The sequence below is a fragment of the Tachyglossus aculeatus genome, chromosome 3, assembly GCF_015852505.1.
Source record: "Tachyglossus aculeatus isolate mTacAcu1 chromosome 3, mTacAcu1.pri, whole genome shotgun sequence".
In the NCBI taxonomy this organism is placed as follows: Eukaryota; Metazoa; Chordata; class Mammalia; order Monotremata; family Tachyglossidae; genus Tachyglossus; species Tachyglossus aculeatus.
The window spans coordinates 49,995,026-50,010,332 of NC_052068.1; the positions used below are offsets into that span (position 1 = coordinate 49,995,026).

The window sequence follows — 15,307 nt, forward strand, 5'->3', positions numbered from 1 at the left end:
AGCCCTTTGTGGGATGGGAATGTGTCAACCAGTTCTGTTATATTATGCTCTCCCAAGCATTTAGTACAGTGCTTTACATAATAAGCCCTCAATAGATATCCATGTTTGATTGAAGCAGACATTAATAAAAATACATAAATAATGGATATGTATGTAAGTTCTGTGGGGTTGAGGGTGGGTTTGAATATCAAGGGTTTAAAGCATACAGATCCAAGTGCATAGGTGATGTATCAAGGGTTTAAAGCATACAGATCCAAGTGCATGGGTGATGCAGAAGGGAGAGGGAGTAGGGGAGAAGAGGGCTTAACTGGGGAAATAATAATAATAATTATGGTATTTCTAACGTGCTTATTATGGGTCAGATACTGTACTAAGCACTGGGATAAATACTAGGTATTCAGATTGTACACAGTCCCTGTCCCACATAGGGCTCACAGGCTTCATTCCCATTTCACAGATGAGGGAACTGAGGCACAGAGAAGTGAAGCAACTTGCCCAAGATCACACAGCGGGCAAGTGGCAGAGCTGGGATTAGAACCCAGGTTGTCCTGACTCCCAGGTCTGAACTCTATCTGCTAGGCCAAGCTGTTTCATAACCCCCAAATGAGACTCTTTAAAGTCAAGGCTTCCAATGAGTGAGTTAAAAGGGAAGTTAAGGACTGAGTGGGAAGGGGCCAGGACTGTGACCTGCTGCAGAAATGTTGGCCTGTCAGTCCCAGAGAAGTGAGGGGCTCAGAGCAGGAAGAGACAGCTTTTGGAGGAGATACTGATTTTAATAAAGCTTTGAGGGTGGAGAGAGTGTTGGACTGTATATGGAGGAGGAGGGAGGTACAGATCAGAGGGAGGATGTGTGAAAGGGGTCAGCAACAAGGTAGACAAGATTTAGGCACAGATAGAAAGCTGGTGCTAGGAGAGTAAAGTATGAGGGCTGGGCTGTAGTAGGAAATCAGTGAGGTAAGGTAGGAGGGGGCAAGGTGATTGGATGTTTTAAGGAGATTATTATTATTATTGCTAATATTATGGCATTTTTAAGCACTCACTATGTATTAAGCACTGGGACAGATTTAAGTTCATCAGGGTGGACACAGTCCCTTTCCCGTGTGGGGCTTGCAGTCTAAGTAGGTGGGAGTTGGTAAGGAGTTTCTGGATGATATAAAGGTGGACGGGCCATTGCAGGTTCTTGAGGAATGGGGAGATGTGGATTGAAGTTTTTTTTAAAAAGATGATTTGAGAAGCAGAGTGAAGTATGGATGAGTGGGAAGAGAAGCAACATGGCATAATGGATAGAGCATGGGCCTGGGAGACAGAAGATCATGAGTTCTAATCCTGATTCTGTCACTTGTCTGTTTTGTGACCTTGGGCAAGTAAATTCACTTCTCTGTGTCTCAGTTACCTCATTCATTCAATCGTATTTATTGAGCACTTACTGTGTGCAGAGCACTGTACTAAGCGCTTGGGAAGTACAAGTTGGCAACATATAAAGACGGTCCCTACCCAACAGCAGGCTCACAGTCTAGAAGGACTATAAAATGGAGATTAAGACTCTGAGCCCTACGTGGGACAGGGACTGTGCCCAACCCGAGTTGCTCATATCCACCCCAGCGCTTGGTACAGTGCTTGGCATAATAAGCGATTAACAAATAATTATTATTATTATTATTTTTATTAACAGGAAAGAGGCAGGGAGGTCAGCAAGCAGTCTGATGCAGTAGTCAAGGAAGGATAAGTGCTTGGGTTAGCATGGTAGCATTTTGGATGGAGAAGAAAGGGTGGATTTTAATGATATTGTGAAAGTAGAACTGACAGGATTTGGAAACAGATTGACTTTGTGGGTTGAATGAGAAAGATGAGTCGTGTATAATGTCAAGGTTACAAATTTGGTAGATAGAGAGGACAATGGTATTGTCTACAATGAAGGAAAAGGTAGGGTGAGGACAGAGTTTGGGTGGGAAAATACAAATTCTGTTTTGGACATGTTATGTTTGAGGTGTTGGCAGGACATCCAGGTAAAGATGTCCAAAGGGCAGGAGAAAATGCAAGCCTGTAGAAAGGGAGTGAGGTCAAGCCTGGAGATATAAATTTAGGAATCACCTGCCTAAAGGTTGTAGTTGAGGCCCTAGGAGTGAATTAATTCACCAAGAGAGTTGATGTAGACAGAGATAAGAAGGAAACCCAGAACTGAGCCTTGAGGGACCCCCACTGCCAGAGGGCGGGTGGCAGAGGAGGAGAAGCCAAGGTTGTATAATCTTTCATGGGGGAAGGGGCAGTCCACAAAGTCGAAGGCAGCTGAGAGGTCTAGGAGGATTAGGTTGGAATAGAGGTTGTTAGATTTGTCAAGAAGAAGATCACTGGTGACCTTTGAGAGGGCAGTTTCTGTAGAGTTTCTGTAACCTGCCTCCGCCACTTGTCAGCTGTGTGACTTTGGGCAGTCACTTAACTTCTCTGTGCCTTGGTTCCCTCATCTGTAGAATGAGGGTTAAGACTGTGAGTCCACCGTGGGACAACCTGATCTCCCTGTAGCCTCCCCAATGTCTAGAACAGTGCTTTGTGCATAGTAAGCACTTAATAAATGTTATTATTATTATTATTATTATTATTATTAGAGTGAAGGGTTCAGAAGCCAGTTTGGAGGGGGACCAGGAGAGAATCGGAGGAGTGAAAGTATAGACAGGAAGCATGGGGCAGGGACAAGGTAAGGGATGGAGAACAGTCTCCCTCAACTGCTCTCCACCCCACCTACATCAATCAATCATCAATCATATTTACTGAGCACTTACTGTGTGCAGAGCACTGTCCTGCCTCTTCTCCCGGTATGGGAAGTAAGGTGGAACCATGAAGAACTTAGTTCCATTGTAAGATAGAGGCACTGAAGAGATGTTCCTGTGTAGCTGGTGGCTGCATTGGTGACTGGGCCAGGGAGGGACTGCGATGTCCAGCCCCACCCTCCATCCCCTGCTGTCCACTGTCATTGTGGTTGCCAACAGCCTCAGTCCTTCCTCTCTCATCTTACTTCACTCCAAGGCCCTGAGCTGTTTGCTTGACTCTTCCTCAGGGGTTGGTGACCAACCCCGGCCATTGCCCAAAGCCTTCAGGCTCACCATTGTGGCCATCACTGTTCCTACACGCCCCCTCTCCTGAGAGCCTGTTCATGGCTCGGGCTGCAGGGGCTGCCGGTATTCCACTTAGAATGACTTTTACTTTATGCACTGCCTCCCCAACAAATGCTCCAGTGCATTCAAGCACTTAGTACAGTGCTCTGCACACAGTAAGTGCTCAATAAATACGATTGAATGAATGAATGAATGAATTCAAGCTTACACCATGTGTCAGTTCTCCCCAGACCTGTCCTGAGGCTTTGTGGTGGAGGGTGGAAAAAATATTTTGTGCTGCTGCAAAGTTGGCCTGACTCTTACCGTGGAATGCTCTCCATGGGACTGCCCAGAAAGAAAAGGGATATTGGAAACTTAAAACATGGATTTCATGCACTTTCATAACAAAAGCTTGGGAACCACAAGCCTGTTGATTGAGGTAGTCAGAGGCTGACGGAATGATTAGGAAGAGGAGCAAGCGACACACTGCGGTCTAGTGGACAGGGCACGGGGCTGGGAGTCAGAAAGACAGGGGTTCTAATCTCAGCTCTGCTGTGTGTCTGTTGTGTGATCTTGGGCAAGTCACTTAACTTCTCTGTGCTTCAGTTACCTCATCTGTAAAATGGGGATTAAGACTATGAGCCCCATGTGGGACATGAATTGTGTCCAACCCGATTAGCTTGTATCTAGCCCAGTGCTTAGTAAGTACAGTGCCTACCACATAGTAAGCATTTAACAAAAACCATAAATAATAAGAGAAGGAAAAACAAACAAGAAGGAGGGGAGAGGAGAAGAAGGATTTAACTGGTACAGCTTTTGCAGGGTAGAGACAACGTCTCAGGGCCCAACCCTTCATCCTGAGGCCTGATTACCTTTTTCAGTTCACCCAGATGAAAGCAGACGTCTCAAGAATGTTGGAACTTACCCCTAGCCACACTGAATGGCCAAAGCAGGATTCAAATCCTGAGTCTTTGACACTCCACCCGGGGGCCAGATGTTCTCATAGACGACCACAAGATGGAACTGCTCCAGAGCACATTAGCTACAGCGAGCCCAGGTGCACTGCAGACTGGTAAGTGGGCTGAGGGTTGTGGTTGTGGCTGCCTTAACGTAGTGCTGTGCTTCAGGGAGATCACACACCCACAAGGGGGAATGCCTTGGGTGACTGCAACAGAAAGCTCATTCCTCTGTAGGCAGGAACACAGTTAGGCAACTATGACTGTACATTTTCAGACTTTCCATGCAAACTCAGATCACCATTCTGCAGACCGAAAATAGATGCGTATAAAGCAGCTAAAGGAAATTTCAAAATTTAAATGCTACTTAGGAATCAAGGCAGCTGAACCTCAGGGTGAAAGGCTTTGACCCCAGAAAGAAGCAGAGACAATGATTTTCTAAATCCAGGCCCTTTAAGGAACAAGTCAGAAGTTTTGGGTAGAAAGGAAGGAGACTTCCTAGAAAAACTGTCCACCATGCCAATGCCGGGCTATTTCAAATTCATAGATGCATCATACATATGGAAGACAGACTGGCAGAAGTAGATTCATATTTTAATTCCAGTTTGGGAGTGAAATTGGGTTACTGGATAACCCAATTTCCCCTAGTCCCCCTCTCCATCCCCCTCGTCCCCCTCTCCATCCCCCTCATCTTACCTCCTTCCCTTCCCCACAGCACCTGTATATATGTATATATGTTTGTACATATTTATTACTCTATTTATTTATTTATTTATTTATTTATTTTATTTGTACATATCTATTCTATTTATTTTATTTTGTTAGTATGTTTGGTTTTGTTCTCTGTCTCCCCCTTTTAGACTGTGAGCCCACTGTTCGGTAGGGACTGTCTCTATATATTGCCAATTTGTACTTTCCAAGCACTTAGTACAGTGCTCTGCACATAGTAAGCGCTCAATAAATACGATTGATGATGATGAATGGATAGAAGAGAATAATTCCTCAAAGAGTGTATTGGGCCATATAAAGCCTGTATGCTGTCCTTCCAAAATATTAGCACCTCAAATGCCTAAAACATCATGTTTTTCAACCACACTGTAATTGTATGGACTTTAGAATGCAACAATTGTATGTACCCACTCACTCAAGACTTCACACAGGCCTTGGTCTTGTGATTAATGTGGTAGGAATAAATTAATAGGCTTAGACAATTCACTATTATAGAGATCAAGTCTTTATAGGACAAAGTCAAACACCATTTGAAAAAAAGATCCTGCAAATCCTTCATTTCCTAGTGGTGCAAATGTTCACAGGCTCAGTCAGAACACAAAGGAGAAGCAGCATGACCTAGATAGAGCATGGGCCTTGGAGTCAGTAGGACCTGAGTTCTAATCCTGACTCCGTCACATGTCTGCTGTGTGACCTTGGGCAAGTCACTTCACTTCTCTGGGCCTCAGTTACTTCATCTGTAAAATGGGGATTAAGAGTGTGAGCCCCATGTGAGAAAGGAACTGTGTCCAACCTGATTGACTTATATCTACTCCAGTGCTTAGAATAGTGCTTGGCACATTGTAAGCGTTCAAGAAGTACCATTATTATTATTATTACTAAATGAGAAGCAGCTTGATTTAGAGAGAAGTAGTGTGGCTTAATGGAAAGAACATGGGCTTGGGAGGCAGAGGTCGTGGGTTCTAACCCCGGCTCCACCACTTATCCCCTGTGTGTCTTTGGGCAAGTCACTTAACTTCTCTGTGCCTCAGTTACCCCATCTGTAAAATGGGGATTAAGACTGTGAGCCCCACGTGGGACAACCTGATTACCTAGCATCTACCCCAGTGTTTAGAACAGTGCTTGGCACATAGTGAGTGCTTAACAAATGCCATTATTATTATTATTATTATTATTACTACAAAAGAGTAGATTTTTTCCACATCAGATTTTGTTATAGATTGGCCAAAGCTGTTCCTCTGGGCTCATTCAAATAGGCTTATAATAGTATCAGTATCTATTAAGTGTTTGCTGTGTGTAGAACTCTCTACTAAATGTTGGGAAAGAGTGCACAGGTGGGAATTAGACATGGGCCCTGTGACTTGAGTGGTTCACAGTCTGTAAAGGGGCTCAAATCTATTAAGGATATAGTGATGAGATTTCACCATTTATTCTAGTGTCTAACTCCCCCACTGGATTGTAAACTCCTTGAGGGCAGGGATTTTGTCTCAAGTGCTTAGTACAATTATCCTCATCCAGTACATGCTCAATAAATACTATTGATTGATTGATAAGGTGCAGCTATTGACTGGACTGGATTTCTCTGTTACTGACAGTAGTGTTAAGTCCAAGCTAATCCTATATCTAGTTGCAGTCACTCCCCTCCTGCGTTGCTATCAACAGAAGGCAGACATCAGGGTTTTGTTTTTTTCCAGATTCTCATGGTGGCAGTGGGGCAAAGGAACAGAACTGGGGGGCAGGGTGAAAGGCAGACATTCAGTCTGTCAATCAAGCAGGCCGCCTGACCTAAGGTGATGCTGGAAATACCTGTACCAACAAACATTCCTTTTTTCTGCATGGAGGAATCAATCAGGGGTACTTATTGAGCTCTCACAGTGTGCAGAGCACTGTACTAAGTGCTTGGGAGAGGACAATAGAGTACATAGACATGATTCTTGCTCTCAATAATCTAGCAGTAATCGTCACTGACACATTTCTGCCATGATTATTTGCTCTGCCATGTGTAGATTTGGAGAAATATCCTCTTTGAAAGCATATGCCTGAGACTCGACCAAAAGGTCCATAGGTTCATGTAATTAACCTTTAATATAACATATCTTAGACTGTGAGCCTCATAAAGGACAGGGACTGTGTCCAATCTGATTATCTTTTATCTACCTAGCACAGTTTTTAGTACATAGAAGTGCTTAATAAAGGTCATAATTATTTGTTTTTATTTAGCATTTAAATGGAGTTTCCAGATTCAAGGTGTTACTTTCTCTAGCAAGGAAAGCGATCAGTCCTCATGTAGCGGTAAGTTGGGGGATAGTGTTGTAAAGGACTTTGTCCAACTGTGTCCAACCCAATTAGCTTGTATCTACCCCAATACTTAGAACAGTGCTTGACATATAGGGTCTTCACAAAGATCAGAGGGGCTCCCTTCCCACACTGGCATGTGTGGCAGGAGCTATGCAGAATTCTGCTCCCTGTCTGGGACTTATCTACTGTGTCCCCCTGAAGTGAGGGATCACTGAAAGCAGCAGCCTCAGGAGCTGGTCTCGGGTGAGACCTGCACATTAGTGCTTAATCGGGGGCACTGAAGCCAGGCATGGTGGAGAGACAGTTTTTTAGCCGGTTTCCTTCCTTTATAACTCTACCAACTCCACTGCCACCCCTGAAAACTGCTGTGTGATTCTGGAACTGATGTGCAGGATGAATTCCTATTGTTACTGGAACTACAAACCCCCCAGTAGTCTCCACTACTGGAGATATAATAATAATAATAAGTATGGTACTTGTTAAGCACTTACTATGTGCCAAGCACTGTTCTAAGTGCTGGGGTAGATACAAGTTAATCAGGTTGGACACAACCCCTGTCCCACAAGGGGCTGACACTCTTAGCCCCATTTTAAAGATGTGGTAACTGAGGTACCGAGAAGTTAAGTGACATGCCCAAGGTCACAGAGCAGACATGTGGCAGAGCTGGGATTAGAACCCATGAGCAGGCCTGGCAAAGCCAACTCCAGGGAACAGACCAGATTCCTTAGAGTTCACCATTTAAATCTAATGCAAAGAAGATCCTCAGCCAAGAGTACACAGGTGTCACCAAGACCCCTCTCCAACCATCTCCCCTCCCATAAGACTGAAGAATTTTGCCTTCCGTGGGTACAATTCCCACCGCACATACTCCACCTAGGAGACTGAAAACAAGAATAAGAGCACATTCTCTGAGAAAAACAACTGTAGTTCTGATAGGAAAGGTTAATTTAGTGAGGGATGATTTAATTATGTCAGTGTTAATGCAGGGAATGCTTGGCCCAACAAACAGGGTAGTGTGGCCCAAAGTCTGAAAGGCCTTTGTTTTGATAGCTTTTCCGATTAGCCAGTTTCACAATATTTATGTTCTTTACATTTGAAAGCATCTTATTCTATGCCACAAACACAGTAAGCAATATTGTTTCCGTTTCACTTGTGAATCGTGACTTCCACAAAATATGGATGTAATTTTTAAAATTCACCCCTAAATGCGCAAAAGTTAATCATATGGGTATGCTAAGCAGTAACTAGACATTTTTTTTTCCCTGAGACAATTTTCACCAATGTGCAGGCAGGTTACCTCACTTTATATTCCTCCACCCACTCAGCCAGCATCCTTAGCTTAGAGTGATGGGCCCTGGGGTCTTCTGTCAGGGTTAAAGTCAAACTAGTGAGAGATTTGGAAAGAGCCCATGGCACCACATTTTCAGGGCCTTTCTAGAGAATTGCAATGTTACATCCGAGGTTTGGTGAATCTGGGCCAATACCTGCATTCCCTTCTGATCTGTACTCACTTCCTTTCTCGCTCTGGCCAAATTCTGCCTCTGTTAGAAATCCCCACATTTCCAGAAAACTAGAAAATGGGTGCAACAACAATTCAATTTCCTCATTACTCCAGTAGAAATACAGGCACTTCCAAGCCATCACATGAACCCTTCCAATCCCAAATGCGGTGTTTGGTCGTAGTATTCCCCTCTCAGGGTCGCACCTGGAATGTTTCCAGTACTCTACCAGTCTCGACTACTGGAGGGAGAGTCATGCAGAGGCATATCCATTCCATTCCTAGCTTGGGTAGTGGCTGGCGAGTGGAAGGCAATCTGCTACAAGTCAAAACTCACCTGTGCTGGACAACAGTGACATGGAAGAGAGTCATGTTTACTGCGTGGAAGTAATGGTAAACTATTTCCATATTTTTACCAAGAAAACCCTATGGATGCACTATCAAAACGATTGCTGATGGAGGTTACTCCCCTCCTCAAAAATCTCCAGTGGCTACCAATCAATCTGTGCATCAGTCAGAAAATCCTCACCCTTGGCTTCAAGGCTCTCCATCACCTCGCCCCCTCCTACCTCACCTCCCTTCTCTCCTTCTACAGCCCACCCCACAACCTCTGCTTCTCTGCCGCTAATCTCCTCACTGTGCCTTGTTCTCGCCTGTCCCGCCATTGATCCCCGGCCCACATCATCCCCCTGGCCTGGAATGCCCTCCCTCCCCACATCCGCCAAGCTATCTCTCTTCCTCCCTTCATGGCCCTACTGAGAGCTCACCTCCTCCAGGAGGCCTTCCTAGACTGAGCCCCCTCCTTCCTCTCCCCGTCATCCCCCTCTCCATCCCCCCGTCTTACCTCCTTCCCTTCCCCACAGCACCTGTATATATGTATATATGTTTGTACATATTTATTACTCTATTTATTTATGTATTTTACTTGTACATATCTATTCTATTTATTTTATTTTGTTAATATGTTTGGTTTTGTTTTCTGTCTCCCCCTTCTAGACGGTGAGCCCACTGTTGGGTAGGGACTGTCTCTATATGTTGCCAACTTGTACTTCCCAAGCGCTTAGTACAGTGCTCTGCACACAGTAAGCACTCAATAAATACGATTGATTGATTGATCTATTCTATTTATTTTATTTTATTAATATGTTTGGTTTTGTTCTCTGTCTCCCCCTTCTAGACCGTGAACGCACTGTTGAGTAGGGACTGTCTCTATATGGTGCCAACTTGTACTTCCCAAGCACTTAGTACAGTGCTCTGCACACAGTAAACGCTCAATAAATACGAATGATTGATTGATTGATTGATTGAGGTGGGACATTCTGGGAGGGATGTGTCCATGACATCACTATGAGTTGGAGATGACTCGACAGCCTAAGACAAGACTACATATCTTCTGCTTGTTATTTTACAGGGATACTGTCAGGTACTAATTATTGGTCCTGTGATAGAATTTCATTAAATTTCCAAGGAATGTAAGTGTTTATTGCTTACCCTACACTCATAATGAGAGCCTCTGTTGTTTGTTTAACTAAGCTAAATAAGGGAATAGATTTCTGTTTATTTCCGTGTCAAGCAGAAACACCCCAAAAGGAGATCAGTAAGCTTGTGAATCTAGTAGAAGGGAGGATACAAATGGGAAATGGAAATATAGTAATATAGAGATGAGAGGGGGAGGCATGGGCAAGGAAGGAGTGAAATCCCATATTCCTTAGTTAATAACACAGAAATAGAGATTTATTTTAACATAGGACTCTAACGATTTAGAAGATAGGATTTCCTGATCCTTGCCACCTACCAGAATATTTGATCTCAACAATAAACAACAATGTTTGTACTTGGATAATACTCACGCTGAAGTAAGGCAAAAGGATTGGATAAGTCTGGCACATAATAACATTAACAATAATAATAGTAATAATGGTGGTATTCGGTAAACGCAGTACTGTATTAAGTGCTGGGGTAGAGAAAAAGTAATCAGGTTGGACACAATCCCTATTCCACATGTCACTCACAGTAGGAGGAAGAACAGATATTTAAACCCCATTTTACAGGTGAGGAAACTGAGGCAAATACAAGTTAAGTGATTTGCTCAAGTCACACACTTAGCAAGTGGCTGAGTCAGATTTAGAACCTGGGTCCTCTGATAAAAATAAAATGATAATGAATCTGTTTCACTGGTCCACAGATCCTGAGGGCCCAGTAGTATATCCTTGGGAGATACAGAGGGTTCTACCTACTCCTTTTCCAGTGGCCTGATTGAAGCAGGTTTTTAACTGTTCTAAGCCCTGGGGTTGATACAAGGTAATCAGGTTGTACACAGTCTCTATCCCACATAGGATAGAATCTATCTAGATTCTAGATATCTATCTATCTAGAATCTAGAATCTCACAATCATAATCCTCATTTTATAGATGAGGTAACTGAGGCACAAAGAAGTTAAGTTAATTGCCCAGGGTCACACAGCAGATAAGTGTCAGAGCTGGGACTAGAACCCAGGTCCTTCCGACTCCCAGGCCAGTGCTCTATACACCAGGCCACGCTGCTTCTCGTTCACAGTATTGCTAAAATCCACCCTTTCCTCTCCATCCAAACTGCCACCACATTAATCAAAATGCTTATTCTATCCCACCTTTGGACCAGACACTCAGACTTATTCATTCATTCATTCATTCAATTGTATTTATTGAGAGCTTACTGTGTGCGGAACACTGTACTAAGTGCTTGGGAAGTACAAGTTGGCAACATATAGAGACAGTCCCTACCCAACAGTGGGCTCACAGTCTAGAAGTCACTTTATTTTTATCAGAGGACCCAGGTTCTAAACCTGACTCTGCCACTTGCCAGGCTGCCTTTCCCCACTTAAATCCATACTTGACTCTACTTCCCAGATAATTTTTCTACAAAACCATTCAATCTATCTCCATTGGTTGCTCACCCACCCCTTACCATAGGCTTTAAAACACTCAATCACTTTGCCCCTTCCTACTGATTTTTTACTACAACCCAGCCCGCATCTTTTGCCCCTCTAATGCCAACCTATTCGATCTCGTCTATCTCGATCTCGTCTACCTTGCTGATGACCCCCACACCCTGCCTCTGGCCTGGAATGCCCTCCCCCTTCATATCTGACAATCAATCACCCTCCCCACCTTCAAAGCCTTATTAAAAGCACATCTCCTCCAATTAATCGCCTTCCCTGATTAAGCCTTCATTTCCACTTCTCCCTCTCTCTTTTGCATTATCCTGGCATGTGGATTTGCACCCCTTATTCGCCCCTCCCTCAGCCCCACAGTATTTATGTACATAGCCACAATTTAATTTATTCATATGAATGTCTATCTCCCTCTCTAGACCGTGAGCTCATTATGGGCAGGGAATGCGTCCACCAACTCTGTTATAGTGTACTTTCCCAAGTGCTTAGTACAGTGCCCTGTGAGCAATAATCACTCAATAAATGCAATTGATTGATTGATTGACTGCCTCTAGACATCTCTTTTGGTACCTATTACTGTCCTAACTCCTAGTTAGGCCTTGCAGCCAAGTAAAAGCCATTCTAAGCCTCTTGAGATCCTAGGTTACCACAGTACCACCGTTTCTGTGGGGCTCAGGATTCCACTTACTCCATACCTTACAACTTGGCTCTTAGAGCCACATAGGTAGGTAAGAAGCAGGGGACACTGAAAGCAGCAGTGTCATCAGGAAGTGGAAGTCATGCTGTCCCTGGCCTGTCCCCAGCTATGACCCATGGGCTCTGTTCATCACTGGATGTACTCTACCAGATAGCCTCTGTGGCCAGTATCATGATCCCTCCCTTCCTTAGATCCATGCAGGCTACTGTGGATTTATATCACCTCACAAAATTGAGGTCAGTGGCAAGACTAAAGGGAGACTGTGAGCCCATTGTTGGATAGGGACCGTCCCTATATGTTGTCAACTTGTACTTCCCAAGCACTTAGTACAGTGCTCTGCACACAGTAAGCGCTCAATAAATATGATTGAATGAAGGGGAATGAATGAAATGTTACAAAAATTTAGTTCAGAAAATTGAATGTGGGAAAACGCTTATTTTGTATGTGTAACTTGATTGGCCCAGGTTGGGTATGAGTGGTCCAGATGAATGAATAGTATGGGGGAGACTTTGAAAAGCAGTGAACGAAAGGGATACCACTGCCTGCTTGAAATGCTGTGGCAAGAAGTGGGAATAAGAGCGTTATTCTGTAAACATCTCAAACAAAGAGGCTGTTTTACCTCTTTCCTAAAGTGTGTACTTATTAATAGTAACAATCTCAGTTTTGTTTTTTGAGGGAAAACACACAAGGCCTTGAATTGTATTGCTTTGATTACATCCAACTGAATGAAATTTATGGAAAATTTCACACAATACTTTCCCTGTTTTCAATGGGATATCTGAAGTTTTGGGAATAGTTTGTTAAAAACAGTACTGGAACATCCCAGCATGCAAAAATAGTGCTGGGTCCTGGTATGCGAGTTTGGAGGGCAATATTTGGGGTAGACACTGTGCAGAGAGGGAAATTGTGGGTAAGAAGTGATTTAAGTTCATTATGGGTCAAGAACGTCTGCTAATTCTGCTTTATTGTACTCTTCCAAGTGCTTAATATAGTGCTCTGCACACAGTAAGTGCTCAATAAATACCGTTGATTGATTAAAACAAAAGAAAGGAAAAAAACCTCAACCAAAATGGGCCAAAGAAATGCTTTTCCACAAAGAGAGATTGCCCCAGCAGAGCATTTTACTTCTTCAGGATGAGAAATTCTAAGCGAAACTCAATTCTTCTGAGGAGTAGCAGAGCGTCAAAGACATTACAGACATTCATAACTGACCAGACTTGACATGATGATGTTGATGATTGTTGTTGTTGACTGTGCCTGAGGATTGCCCTTCACAGTTTTGAAACAGACAAAAAACAAATTGAATTGTCAGACCATTTGTCTCACAGTGTAAGGCAGTATGGCCTAGTGGAAGGAGCATGGACCCAGGAGTCAGGAGACAAGGGTTCTGGCTCTGCCTTTTCAATCAATCAATCAATCAATCATCAATTAATGGTACTTATGGAGCATTTACTGTGTGCAGAGCACTGTACTAAGTGCTTAAGAGAGTGCAATACAACAGCATTGGTAGATATGTTCCCTGCCCACAAGAAACTCTTGCCTCCTGTGTGTTTTGGGTAGGTCACTTAACCTCTCTGAACCTCAGTTTCCTCATCTGCAAATAGGAATAAAATTCCTGTTTCTCTCCCTCTTAGACAGAGAGTCCAGTTTGACACAGGGACTGTGTCCCAGCTGATTACCTTATAACTACCCCAGTGTTTATCTCAATGCTTGGCAGAGAATTAACATGTAAAAAGTAATCATTATTACTTTCAATATATAAGTATTTTCCATGCTTTTGCCTTTGTTATTTTGAATTGTATTTGACAACTTGCTATATTGCTGTATTAATCACTATAATATCAACTTACTTTAAAATTTTGTGTTTGTGTGATATCTCTCCTATGTGTAGGTTATGAATTATTTAAGGCTATTATGTTCTGACAGTGAGAGGGTGGCAACAACATGTCACCAAGACCCTACCCAAACTGGAGATCTGAAGCACAATTTCAGTGTTTAACTTTCCTTATGGCTGTGAGGCTTGGATTTATCACAGATGTAAAGAAGAACCAATGGCCTAGTGGAAAGAGCAAAGGCCTAAAAATCAGAGGACCTGGGTTCTAATCCCAGGTTCACCATTTGTCTTCTGTGTCACCTTGGGCAAGTTACTTCATTTCTCTGGGCCTCAGTTATCTCATCTGTAAAATAGGGGTTAAAGTGAACCCCATGTGGAATATGGACTGTGGCCAACCTGATTAGCTTTTATCTACCCCAGCTTTTAGTACAGTGCCCAGCACAGAGTAAGCACTTAAAAATGTCATAAAAAAATAAAATGTCACATTCACCTTCTAGAGCAGTTTCTCCAATGCCATCTGTGTACTAATAAATGCAATTCTCTTGTTACCAGCGATTCGCATTCTTGTGAAAGCTCATGTTAAGGGAAACTTACCCCTAGCACCAACTCGTTCTACATAATAATAATAGTAATAATAATAGTGTTATTTGTTAAGCGCTTACTATGTGCAAAGCATTGTTCTAAGCACTGGGGGGATACAAGGTGATCAGGTTGTCCCACGGGGGGTTCACAGTCTTAATCCCCAATTTACAGATGAGGTAACTGAGGCACAGAGAAGTTAAGTGGCTTGCCCAAGATCACAGAGCTGATAAATGGCAGAGCCAGGATTCGAACCCATGACCTGTGACTCCCAAGCCCGTGCTCTTTCCATTGAGCCATGCTGCTTCATGTTCCCAAGCAGTTTCTTTTGTAACAGAGAAGCAGCATGGCTCAGTGGAAAGAGCATGGGCTTGGGAGTCAGAGGACATGGGTTCTATTTCTGGCCCTGCCACTTGTCTGCTGTGTGACCTTGGGCAAGTCACTTTACATCTCTGGGCCTCAGTTACCTCATCTGTAAAATGGGGATTAAAAGTGTGAGCCCCACATGGGACAACCTGATTACCTGTATCTACCCCACCTCTTAGAACAGTGCTTGGCACACAGTAAGGTCTTCAAAAATACCATAAGTATTATTATTATTATAACATGACAGGTGACAGGCAGCCTTACGGTATTGGTGGAGCATTCCCCCATTCCCTAATCATGTTCTTGCCCAAAATGTGTTCTATTTTGG

The 15,307-nt window shown here is 43.4% G+C and overlaps 1 non-coding gene across 1 annotated transcript; it reads left to right on the forward strand.

Annotated features, from left to right (window-relative positions):
• The first annotated feature begins 8,759 nt into the window (after positions 1 to 8,759).
• LOC119926129 lies at positions 8,760 to 8,897 on the forward strand. The gene has a single exon (XR_005450035.1). It is a non-coding gene; the product is annotated as a small nucleolar RNA SNORA7 (small nucleolar RNA).
• Positions 8,898 to 15,307: the final 6,410 nt, after the last annotated feature.